Source organism: Setaria viridis, chromosome 4 (genome assembly GCF_005286985.2).
Source record: "Setaria viridis chromosome 4, Setaria_viridis_v4.0, whole genome shotgun sequence".
Classification (NCBI taxonomy): Eukaryota; Viridiplantae; Streptophyta; class Magnoliopsida; order Poales; family Poaceae; genus Setaria; species Setaria viridis.
The window spans coordinates 12477671-12491008 of NC_048266.2; positions in this window are offsets into that span (position 1 = coordinate 12477671).

The following is a 13338-nucleotide window of genomic DNA, read 5'->3' on the forward strand; positions in this document are numbered from 1 at the left end:
CTGACTCGATAGTAGAAGCATATTTATCTGCTTACTGTGAAGCAATCGGCCGTTGGGTTATGGTTTATGAGTGGTTAGACAGATTCATCTCCGGCAACGATGGCACGCTCCCACCCTTCTTTGCCAACCTGGAAAAGTTAGACTTGATGACCTTTTGGAGAGCAACAATCAGGTGACTGTGAGTAGCAAGAAACGACATTATCTTCTCGATCTGTAGACTTCTTGATGGTGTATCACTTAGAGAAAACTACTCAAAAGCTTCTCTAATTTTGCAGCTCATTCATTGCTGCTATTTCCTTGTCCAAATCAAGAGGTGTCATCCATGGTGGCCTTTTCTGTAGGACTAGCAACGTCATTTCCTCAGGAACGGTCAAAATCATCAATATAGGGAGGGCCCAGCACTCAAGGGATTATGTTGAAGATTTGTACCACCTGAGGTCCTTCATTTGGAGCAACCCAGTTTTTGGTGTCAGGAATAGTGCTGATTGGGCTGGATTTGACAATCTTCTTGGTTCCAGGAAGATGCAACAAAAGTAAATTCCTTGACTTCAACTTGAATTCCACTTTCACACTACTGTGCATCATTTCCAAAATTTCTTGTCTTGTGTCTAGTTTGAGGTGTAGATGTACATATGGATACTGTGCTCACCAGTAGTTCTAAAATATGTCTAGGTATATAAGTATACTTTAGGAAGCATATACACACTGTTTTGCATATGTGATCTGACATAGCAATTTTGGCCAAGCTACTAGTACTGGTTAATGTATCTGCAGGCCGACATGAGGCAGGCCATGACCAAAGGCATAAAACTCGATCGGTTAGCGGTCGTTCATTACAAAATTGTTCATTACCGAATTGTTACAAACTCTCCTATCGTAGCGCCGAGCCTCTGACTATTAAGATGGGTGATTGTGACCAATCCTGTTCTTCTTATCAAACTGTTTCTTTCGATGCAGTGTTAGATTTTTCAACCTGGTAAAAAAAAGGATAGTAGATTTTTCAAAAAAAAGAGGAGAGAAGCTGGAAGAAAGCTGACAACTTTTTCTGCTTACAGGCACTTGCACGCCCCCAACGTAGAACCCGCTTCGGTAGAGAAGAGAAGCAGCACATCCCCATACGGCCCCCCATTCCGACCTCGGCCAGTCATTGCCCTTCCCCACCTACACCTCCCTGTCCAGCAGTCCCCGCTCCTCATCTACCCCACCAACCAAATACGAAACTCTCGCCACCGCACAGCCGGTCCGTAGAGTGACTGCTGGTGCTAGCCATCCCGCACAGCTCTCCTTGCTCCACCCCATCATCCCTTCGCACGCGCTCCCCACTGCTCCATCAATGACGAAAGCAAGAAACCCTCAGACGAGATCGGCCACTAGTGCCTCGAAAAGATGACCGAGTTCGTGGAGGATCTAGCTCGAGAGGTTGTGCAGCTCTGAGCTGCTCATGCTGCGAGTTATGAGACCATGTCTCAACAGGAGTCTCACTTCGTCGGGCCTGCGCTGAAATAGGTACAGATCTACCTGCTACTCTCGAGTTGCCTCGGCATCGTCCCCAAACTGATGTATCGATACATGGATCGGATCGTAATAGCTAGATGCACTGCTAACGTAGCTTGTTTCCCTTGTGCTATGAACGCAGACAACTGCTGGAGGCTATCTTAGGTCATACAGATTCCACAATGATCCTACCTAGCCCATAGCTCAAGGCACAATTACCATCGAGTCCAACAGAACACCCCAGCAGCACGAGAACGACATCACTATTCTCTTCTTGAGTGATGAGGAAGCGTGCAATGGGGAAACTGGTGAAAGGATGGTCACAGAAACCCAGAAGCTTGCTTACTGCCCTGACTCTGTAGTAGAAGCATATTTCTCTGCTTACTGTGAAGCAATCGGCCGTTGGGTTCTGGTTTATGAGAGGTTAGACAGATTCTTCTACAGCAATGACGGCACGCTCCCACCATTCTTCGCCGACCTGGAAAAGTTAGACTTGATGACCTTTTGGAGAGCAACAATCAGGTGAGTGTAAGTAGCAAGAAACGACATTTCTTCTGGATCTGTAGACTTCTTGATGGTGTATCACTTGGAGAAAACTACTCCAAAGCTTCTCTAATTTTGCAAATCATTCGTTGCTGTTGTTTTCTTTGTCCAAATCAAGAGGTATCGTCCATGGTGGTCTTTTCCGCAGGACTAGCTACATCATTTCCTCAGGAACGGTGAAAGTCATCAATGTAGGAAGGGTCCATCGCTCAAGGGATTATGTTGAAGATTTGTACCACCTGAGGTCCTTCATTTGGAGCAACCCTATTTTTGGTGTCACGAATAGTGCTCATTGGGCTAGATTTGACAATCTTCTTGGTTTCAGGAAGATGCAACAAAAGTAAATTCCTTGACTTCAACTTGAATTCCACTTTCACACTACTGTACATCATTTCCAAAATTTCTTGTCTTGTGTCTAGTTTGAGGTGTAGATGTACATATGGATACTGTGCTTACCAGTAGTTCTAAAATATGTCTAGGTATATACGTATACTTTAGGAAGCATATACATACCGTTTTGCATATGTGACCTGACATAGCAATTTTGGCCAAGCCACTAGTACTGGTCAATCTATCTGTAGTCCGACATGCGGTAGGCCATGACCAAAGGCATACAACTCGATCGGTTAGCGGTCGTTCATTACCAAATTGTTCATTACCGAATTGTTACAAACTCTCCTGTCGTAGCGCTGAGCCTCTGACTATTAAGACGGGTGATTATGACCAGTCTTGTTCTTCTTATCAAATTGTTTCTTTCGATACAGTGTTAGATTTTTCAACCTAGTAAAAGAAAGGATAGTTGATTTTTCAAAAAAAAGAGGAGAGAAGCTGGAAGAAAGCTGATAACTTTTTCTGCTTGGAGGCACTTGCACACCCACAATGTAGGACCCGCTTCGGTAGAGAAGAGAAGCAGCACATCCCCAAACGGCCCCCCATTCCGACCTCGGCTAGTCATTTCCCTCCCCCACCTACACCTCCCTGTCCAGCAGTCCCCGCTCCTCATCTTCCGCACCAACCAAGTACGAAACCCTCGCCACCGCACAGCCGGACCGTAGAGTGATTGTTGGTGCTAGACATCCCGCACAACTCTCCGCGCTCCACCTCATCATCCCCTCGCACGTGCGCCCCACTGCTCCATCGATGAGGAAAGCAAGAAACCCTCAGACCCGATCGGCCACCAGTGCCTCGAAAAGATGACCGAGTTCGTGGAGGATCTAGCTCGAGAGGTTGTGAAGCTCCGAGCTGCTCATGCTGCGAGTTATGAGACCATGTCTCAACAGCAGTCTCACTACGTCGGGCCTGTGCCAAAATAGGTACAGATCTACCTGCTACTCTCGAGTTCCCCCGGCATCTTCCCCCAACTGATGTATCCATACATGGATCAGATCGTCATAGCTAGATGCACTGCTAACGTAGCTTGTTTCTCTTGTGCTATGAACGCAGACAAGTGCTCGAGGCTATGTTAGGTCATATAGATTCCACTATGATCCTACCCAGCCCATAGCTCAAGGCACAATGACCATCGAGTCCAAAGGAACACGCCAGCAACACCAGCACGACATCACTATTGTCTTCTTGAGTGACGAGGAAGCGTGCAATGGGGAAACTGGTGAAAGGATGGTCACAGAAATCCAGAAGCTTGCTTACTGCGCTGACTCAATAGTAGAAGCATATTTCTCTGCTTATTGTGAAGCAATCGGCTGTTGGGTTATGGTTTATGAGAAATTTGACAAATTCTTCTGCAGCAACGACGGCACGCTCCCAACCTTCTTCGCCAACCTAGAAAAGTTAGAATTGATGACCTTTTGGAGAGCAACAAACACGTGAGTGTGAGTAGCAAGAAACGACATTATCTTCTCGATCTGTAGCTTTCTTGATGGTGTATCACTTGGAGAAAACTACTCAAAAGCTTCTCTAATTGTGCAAATCATTCATTGTTGTTGTTTCTTTGTCCAAATCAAGAGGTGTCATCCATGGTGACCTTTTCCGCGAGACTAGCTACATCATTTCCTTGGGAATGGTCAAAATCATCAATGTAGGGAGAGCCCAGCACTCAAGGGATTATGTTGAAGATTTGTACCACCTGAGGTCCTTCATTTGGAGCAACCCAGTTTTTGGTGTCACGAATAGTGCTGATACGGCTGGATTTGACAATCTTGGTTCCAGGAAGATGCAACAAAAGTAAATTCCTTGACTTCAACTTGAATTCCACTTTCACACTACTGTACATCATTTCCAAAATTTCTTGTCTTGTGTCTAGTTTAAGGTGTAGATGTACATATGGATACTGTGCTCACCAGTAGTTCTAAAATATGTCTAGGTATAAAAGTATACTTTTGGAAGCATATACATACGGTTTTGCATATGTGATCTGACATAGCAATTTTGGCCAAGCCACTAGTACTGGTCAATGTATCTGCAGTCCGACATGAGGTAGGCCATGACCAAAGGCATAAAACTCGATTGGTTAGCGGTCGTTCATTACCAAATTTTTCATTACCGAATTGTTACAAACTCTCCTATCGTAGCGCTGAGCCTCTGACTATTAAGATGGGTGATTATGACCAGTCCTGTTCTTCTGATCAAATTGTTTCTTTCGATACAGTGTTAGATTTTTCTACCTAATAAAAGAAAGGATAGTAGATTTTTCAAAAAAAAGAGGAGAGATGCTGGAAGAAAGCTGATAACTTTTTCTACTTGGAGGAACTTGCATGCCCACAACGTAGGACCCGCTTCGGTAGAGAAGAGAAGCAGCACATCCCCAAACAGCCCCCCATTCCGACCTCGGCCAGTCATTGCCCTCCCCCACCTACACCTCCCTGTCCAGCAGTCCCCGCTCCTCATCTTCCCCACTAACCAAGTACGAAACCCTCGCCACCGCACAGCCGGACCGTAGAGTGACTGTTGGTGCTAGCAATTCCGCACAGCTCTCCGCGCTCCACTCCATCATCCCCTCGCACGCGCGCCCCACTGCTCCATTAAAGATGAAAGCAAGAAACCCTCAGACGAGATCGACCACTAGTGCCTCGAAAAGATGACCGAGTTTGTGGAGGATCTAGCTCGAGAGGTTGTGCAGCTCCGAGCTGCTCATGCTGCGAGTTATGAGACCATGTCTCAACACCAGTCTCACTTCGTCGGGCCTGCGCCGAAATAGGTACAAATCTACCTGCTACTCTCGTGTTCCCCCGGCATCTTCCCCCAACTTATGTATCCATACATGGATCGGATCGTAATAGCTAGATGCACTACTAACGTAGCTTGTTTCTCTTGTGCTACGAACGCAGACAACTACTGGAGGCTATTTTAGGTCATACAGATTCCACAATGATCCTACCTAGCCAATAGCTCAAGGCACAATGACCATTGAGTCCAACAGAATACCCCAGCAGCACGAGAACGACATCACTATTCTCTTCTTGAGTGATGAGGAAGTGTGCAATGGGGAAACTGGTGAAAGGATGGTCACAGAAACCAAGAAGCTTGCTTACTGCCCTAACTCGGTAGTAGAAGCATATTTCTCTGATTACTGTGAAGCAATCGGCCGTTGGGTTATGGTTTATTAGAGGTTAGACAGATTCTTCTCCAGCAACGACGGCACGCTTCCACCCTTCTTCGCCGACCTGGAAAAGTTAGACTTGATGACCTTTTGGAGAGCAACAATCAGGTGAGTGTGAGTAGCAAGAAACGACATTATCTTCTCGATCTGTAGACTTCTTGATGGTGTATAACTTGGAGAAAACTATTCAAAAGCTTCTCTAAATTTGCAAATCATTCATTGCTGTTGTTTTCTTTGTCCAAATCAAGAGGTGTCGTCCAAGGTGGTCTTTTCCGCAGGACTAGCTACATCATTTCCGTAATCCATTTTTCGGTGTCACGAATAGTGCTGATTGGGCTGGATTTGACAATTTTCTTGGTTTCAGGAAGATGCAACAAAATTAATTTCCTTGACTTCAACTTGAATTCCACTTTCACACTATTGTACATCATGTCTAAAATTTCTTATCTTGTGTCTAGTTTGAGGTGTAGATGTACATATGGATACAATGCTCACCAGTAGTTCTAAAATATGTCTAGGTATATAAGTATACTTTAGGAAGCATATACATACCGTTTTGCATATGTGATTTTACATAGCAATTTTGGCCAAGCCACTTGTACTGGTCAATGTATCTGCAGGCCGACATGAGGCAGGCCATTACCAAAGGCATAAAACTCGATCTGTTAGCGGTCGTTCATTACCAAATTGTTACAAACTCTCCTATCGTAGCGTTGAGCCTCTGACTATTAAGACGGGTGATTGTGAACATTCTTGTTCTTCTTATCAAATTGTTTCTTTCGATATAGTGTTAGATTTTTCAACCTAGTAAAAGAAAGGATAGTAGATTTTTCAAAAAAAAAGAGGAGAGAAGGTGAAAGAAAGCTGATAACTTTTTCTGCTTGGAGGCACTTGCACGCCCACAATGTAGGACCCGCTTCGGTAGAGAAGAGAAGCAGCACATCCTCAAATGGCCCCCCATTCTGACCTCGGCCAGTCATTGCTCTTCCCCACCTACACCTCCCTGTCCAGCACTCCCCGCTCCTCATCTTCCCCACCAACAAAGTACGAAACCCTCGCCACCGCACAGCCGGACCGTAGAGTGACTATTGGTGGTAGCTATCTCGCATAGCTCTCCACGCTCCACCCCATCATCCCCTCGCACGCGTGCCTTCAGACGAGATCGGCCACCAGTGCCTCAAAAAGATGACCGAGTTTGTGGAGGATCTAGCTCGAGAGGTTGTGCAGCTCTGAGCTGCTCATGCTGCGAGTTATGAGACCATGTCTCAACAGGAGTCTCACTTCGTCGGGCCTATGCCGAAATAGGTATAGATCTACCACCTACTCTCGAGCTCCCCCAGCATCTTCCCCCAACTGATGTATCCATACATGGATCGGATCGTCATAGCTAAATGCACTGCTAACGTAGCTTGTTTCTCTTGTGCTATGAATGCAGACAACTGCTGGAGGATATGTTAGGTCATATAGATTCCACTACGATCCTACCCAGCCTATAGCTCAAGGCACAATGACCATCGAGTCCAAAGGAACACCCCAGCAGCACCAGCACGACATCACTATTCTCTTCTTGAGTGACGAGGAAGCGTGCAATAGGGAAACTGGTGAAAGGATGGTCGTAGAAACCCAGAAGCTTGCTTACTGCCCTGACGCGGTAGTAGAAGCATATTTCTCTGCTTACTGTGAAGCAATCGGCCGTTGGGTTATGGTTTATGAGAGGTTTGACAGATTCTTCTCCGGCAACGACGACACGCTCCAACCCTTCTTCGCCGACCTGGAAAAGTTAGAATTGATGATCTTTTGGAGAGCAACAATCAGGTGAGTGTGAGTAGCAAGAAACGACATTATCTGCTCGATCTATAGATTTCTTGATGGTGTATCACTTGGAGAAAACTACTCAAAAGCTTGTCTAATTTTGCAAATCATTCATTGCTGCTGTTTCTTTGTCCAAATCAAGAGGTGTCGTCCATGGTGGCCTTTTCCGCAGGACTAGCTACATCATTTCCTTGGGAACGGTCAAAATCATCAATGTAGGAAGGGCGCATTGCTCAAGGGATTATGTTAATGATTTGTACCACCCGAGGTCCTTCATTTGGAGTAATCTATTTTTCGGTGTCAGGGATAGTGCTGATTGGGCTGGATTTGACCATCTTCTTGGTTCCAGGAAGATGCAACAAAAGTAAATTCCTTGACTTCAACTTGAATTCCACTTTCACACTACTGTACATCATTTCCCAAATGTCTTGTCTTGTGTATAGTTTGAGGTGTAGATGTACATATGGCTGCTGTGATCCCCGGTAGTTCTAAAATGTGTCTAGATATATATGTATACTTTAGGAAGCATATACTTAACGTTTTGCATATGTGCTCTGGCATAGCAATATTGGACAAAGCATTAGTACTAGTCACTGTATCTGCAGTCCCACATGAGGCAGGCCATGACCAAAGGTATAAAACTCAATAGGTTAGTGGTCGTTCATTACCGAATTGTTTCAAACTCTCCTTTCGTAGCGCTGAGCCTCTGACTATTAAGACGGGTGATTGTGACCAGTTCTGTTCGTCTTATCAAATTGTTTATTTCGATCCAGTTTTAGGTTTTTTTCATCCGGGTAGAAAACAGGATACTAGATTTTTCAAAAGAAAAAGAAGACAGAAGCTGAAATAATGCTGATAACTTTTTTTGCTTGGAGGGACTTGCACGCTAGCTGTGTTGGACCCACTTCAGTGGAGAAGAGAAGCAGCACAGCGCCATACGACCCCCGATTCCGGCCTCAGCCAGCCATTCCCCTTCCCCACCTGCCCCTCCCCGTCCAGTAGTCCCCGCTCCTAATCCTCCCCACCAACCAAGCAGGAAACCCTCGCCACCGCACAACCGGACCGTGAAGTAAATGCTGGTGCTAGCCATCCCGCACAGCTCTCCGCGCTCCACCCCATAATCCCCTCGCGCGCGCCCCATTGCTCCATCGACGCCGGTAGCAAGAAACCCTGAGGCGAGATCGTCCACCAGCACCTCGAAAAGATGACCGAGTTTGTGGAATAGCTTGCTCGAGGGGTTGTGCAGCTCCGAGCTGCACATGCTGCGAGTTATGAGACCATGTCTCAACAGCACTATCGCTTCAGCGAGCCTGCATTGAAATAGGTACAGACCTACTTCCTACTCTCGAGCTCCCCCACCATCTTCCCCCAACCGATGTATCCACACATGAATCGGATCATTGTAGCTAGATGCACTTGCGAATGTAGCTTGTTTCTCTTGTGCTATGAACACAGACAACGGCTGGAGGCTATGTTAGGTCATACACATTCCACTATGATCCTACCCAGCCCATAGCTCGAGGCACAATGACCAACGAGTCCAACGGAATACCCCCAACAGCACTAGCACTACATCACTATTCTCTTCTTGAGTCACGAGGAAGCGTGCAATGGGGAAACTGGTGAAGAGATGGTCAAGGAAACTCAGAAGCTTGCTTACTGCCCTGACTCAATTGTAGAAGCATATTTCTTTGCTTACTATGAAGCAATCGGCCGTTGGGTTGTGGCTGATGATAGGTTTGACATATTCTTCTCCGGGAACGACAGCACGCTCCCACCCTTCTTCGCCGACCAGGAAAAGTCAGAATTGACGGCCTTTTGGAGAGGAAAAATCAGATGAGTGTGAGTAGCAAGAAACGACATTATCTTCTAGATCTGTAGACTTCTTGATGGTGTATCACTTGGATAAAACTACTCAATAGCTTCTCTAATTTTGCAGATCATTCATTGCTGTTGTTTCTTTGTCCAAATCAAGAGGTGTCGTCCATAGTGGCCTTTTCCGCAGGACTAGCTATGCCATTTCCTCGGGAACGGTCAAAATCATCAATGTAGGGAGGGCCCAGCGCTCAAGGGATTATGTTGATGATTTGTACCACCTGAGGTCCTTCATTTGGAGCAACCTATTTTTTGGTGTCACGGATAGTGCTGATTGGGCTGGATTTGACTATCTTATTGGTTCCAGGAAGATGCAGCAAAAGTAAGTTCCTCACCACTGCACAGCCAGACCGCGGAGTGGCTGTTGGTGCTAGCCATCCCGCACAGCTCTCCGCGCTCCACCCCATCATCCTCTTGCGCCCCACCGCTCCATCGACGCCAGAAGCAAGAAACCCTCAGGAGAGATCGGCCACCAGTGCCTCGAAAAGATGACCGAGTTCGCGGAGTACCTGGCTCGAGGGGTTGTGCAGCTGCGAGCTGCTCATGATGCAAGTTATGATGCCATGTCTCAACAGCACTCTCACGTCGGCGGGCCTGCGCCGAAATAGGTACAGATCTACTTGCTACTCTCGAGCTCCCCCATCATCATCCCCCTACTGATGTATCCATACATGGATCAGATCGTCATAGCTAGATGCACTGCTAACGTAGCTTGTTTCTCTTGTGCTATGAACACAGACAACTGCTGGAGGCTATGTTAGGTCATACAGATTCCACTATGATCTTACCCAGCCCATAACTTAAGGCACAATGATCATCGAGTCCAACGGAACACCCCAGCTGCATGAGCACCACATCACTATTCTCTTCTTGAGTGACGACGAAGCGTGCAATGGGGAAACTGGTGAAAGGATGGTCACGGAAACCCGGAAGCTTGCTTACTGCCCTGACTCGGTTGTAGAAGCATATTTCTGTTCTTACTGTGAAGCAATCGGCCGTTGGGTTGTGGTTTATGAGACGTTTGACAGATTCTTCTCCGGCAACGACGGCATGCTCTCACCCTTCTTCGTCAACCAGGAAAAGTTAGAATTGACGGCCTTTTGGATGGCAAAAATCAGGTGAGTGTGAGTAGCAAGAAACAACATTATCTTCTCGATCTGTAGACTTCTTGATGGTGTATCACTTGGAGAAAACTGCTCAAAAGCTTCTCTAATTTTGCAGATCATTCAGTGCTGCTGTTTCTTTGTCCAAATCAAGAGGTGCCGTCCATGGTGGCCTTTTCCGCAGGACTAGGTACATCATTTCCTTGGGAACGGTAAAAATCATCAATGTAGAAAGGGCCCAGTGCTCAAGGGATTATGTTGATGATTTGTACCACCCGAGGTCCTTCATTTGGAGCAACCCATTTTCCAGTATCACAGACAGTGCTGATTAGGCTGGATTTGACTATCTTCTTTGTTCCAGGAAGATGCAGCAAAAGTAAATTTCTTGACTTCAACTTAAATTCCACTTTCACACTATTGTACATCATTTCCTAAATTTCTTGTCTTGTGTCTAGTTTGAGGTGTAGATGTACATATGGTTGCTTTGCTCCCCAGTAGTTCTAAAATATGTCTAGGTATATATGTATACTTTAGGAAGCATATACATACCATTTTACATATGTGATCTGGTATAGCAATATTGCCCCAGCCACTAGTATTAGTCACTGTATTTGCAGTCCCACATGAAGCAAGCCATGACCAAAGGCATAAAACTCGATCGGTTAGTGGTCGTTCATTATCGAATTATTACAAACTCTCCTTTCGTAGTGCTGAGCCTCTGACTATTAAGTCGGGTGATTGTGACCAGTCATGATCTTCTTATCAAATTGTTTATTTCGATTCAGTTTGAAAAGGGCTGCGGCATTGTCCATCGTACACTTTCTTATCTCAATTTATGGCTCTGTTTGGATTGTACCTTGATGCTGCTCTAGAGAGAAACCTTATCTATGTACAAGCTGGAAATTAGCAGAGCCAGATTCATTTCTTCATTTGTTATAAAAAATAAATGTTGAAATCCATTTGAGATGGATTGCATTATGCTTAATGGAAATATAGATTGTTTTTAAGTAAATCTGGAGCCCAGCCTAATAGCTTTTCTTTTCATCCAGAGACTGGGAAACAGTTCTATTGAATCATCCAATTTTATTGGAGCCAGATGATTTGCTTGTTAGTATTGAAGAACTTCAAACTTTTATGTGGGGCAAGGATTGGTTGCAAACTAGATTTGCAAATGTACTTTATGTGAAAATTCCTAGGTACCGAGAAAACTTCAATATTTTATTGACCGAACCGTGTCCTCGTTAGAGTCTTGGCAAAGAGTAAACCCCTCTCTATCATCTATTTGGCCATCATTCAGTTCTCAAGGAACATGCATCTCCACGCATATGATCACAGCAATGAGGTATACACTTTGCAGTTTCTATGACAGCTACAATGGCTTGTTCTTTACTTCCTTCATCCAAAAAGATGGCTTGTTCTAATGCCCTACATTATGTGCTTTCAGATTTGGGACTCCTCACGAATGGTTCAGGAAATAAATAAACTGTTTCCTGGCTTTATGAGTATGGTCTACTCAGTAAGACATGCGACGAACACTGACTGGAATGACTTGCTCGATCATCATCCAGAAACAAAGAAGTTTGTTCGTTCTTTCTATCGTTAGCATGTGTAAGCCCTGATTTGCTTTAAATATAATGGTTGTGCTTTCTTGAAGAATGGGCTGCTCAGAAGTTTGTCTGAATATCTATTCCTGAAATTAATAGGGCGGCCACCGAGAAGTGCGGATGACAAGAAAGATGGCTCTTTTATGATTATATTGTTTGCAGGGGCAGTCAACTTAAGTTTATGTCTGTATTCTTCAATTTGTCTGATGCACTTACCGTAGCAGTTGTATCAGAATTCAGAACCTATCATTTGTGTAGGTCATTTAGATGTCGTTTGCAATCGCAGTGAACTTAAGTTTCTTTGATGTGGTCTAATCTACTTATTACCATAGCTGTTATATGATTATATCAGAACCTGTTGTTTGTGTTAGACATTTATATAACGTTTTCAGTTGTATGCAATGAACTTAAAGTTTGTTCAATGTGGTCTGATCTACTTATCGTAGCTGTTGTATGAGAACCTGTCATTTGTGTTAGCCATTTAGATGACGTTTGCAATTGTATGCAGTGTCTAAGTTTCTTCAATGTTGTCTGATCTACTTACCGTAGCTGTTATATTGGAACCAGTCTTTCATGTTAGCCTTTTGGATGAGAGCAGTGGCAGACTGGTAGTAGTTTTCTAGTAGACCCTCATCATGACACAATGGTGCCATGATATAACTACCATAGCTACTTTTGCCTTTAAATTTCTGATCTATTAGTGATCTGCCTTGAAAGATTCTATGTGCAAACTGCATATATATCTGATATAAAGTTATGTGCACCGATTTGCATGCTTCTCTTTATTACTTGATGTTTCACAAATTGAGAGTTTCGGTGCTTATGCTTTTGATATATTTGTCCCAATTCAAGTTAAGTTGTAAGTAGTGGATACGCTTAATTATGTAATCACATGTGTACAACCAGTATAAGATTTGAAGTTTTGTAGCCTATGACTGAGTACAGTTCCTGCAGGATATGTACTAGTGAACGTTCGGATGAAACCTAACTCAACCATATTCTACGATTACGATGTAGCAGTGCTGATTCCTCCTTTCTTTCTAACTTTTCATTTTAGGCATTCGTAACATGGTCTTGAATACATGTAATCTTGCGAGTATTTTTACAATGCAGAGAATGACAATAAGGAACTAGCACAGTTGGTTTCATTGGTGTGCTTCTGACATTCTTCTCATTTGGCTTACGGCTTACCCTGGCCTTGGTTGTGTTTTCTCTTCTCCATATTGCTTGGTTCTGTCAGGACCAGTCCCAGCTGGGAGTTTCTCTCCCCGATCTAGTGCTTTTAATTTGCCATGCTATCTTATCAGCGGCAGAGAAGCACAACTTTCAGCCATCGTCTGTAACAACTATG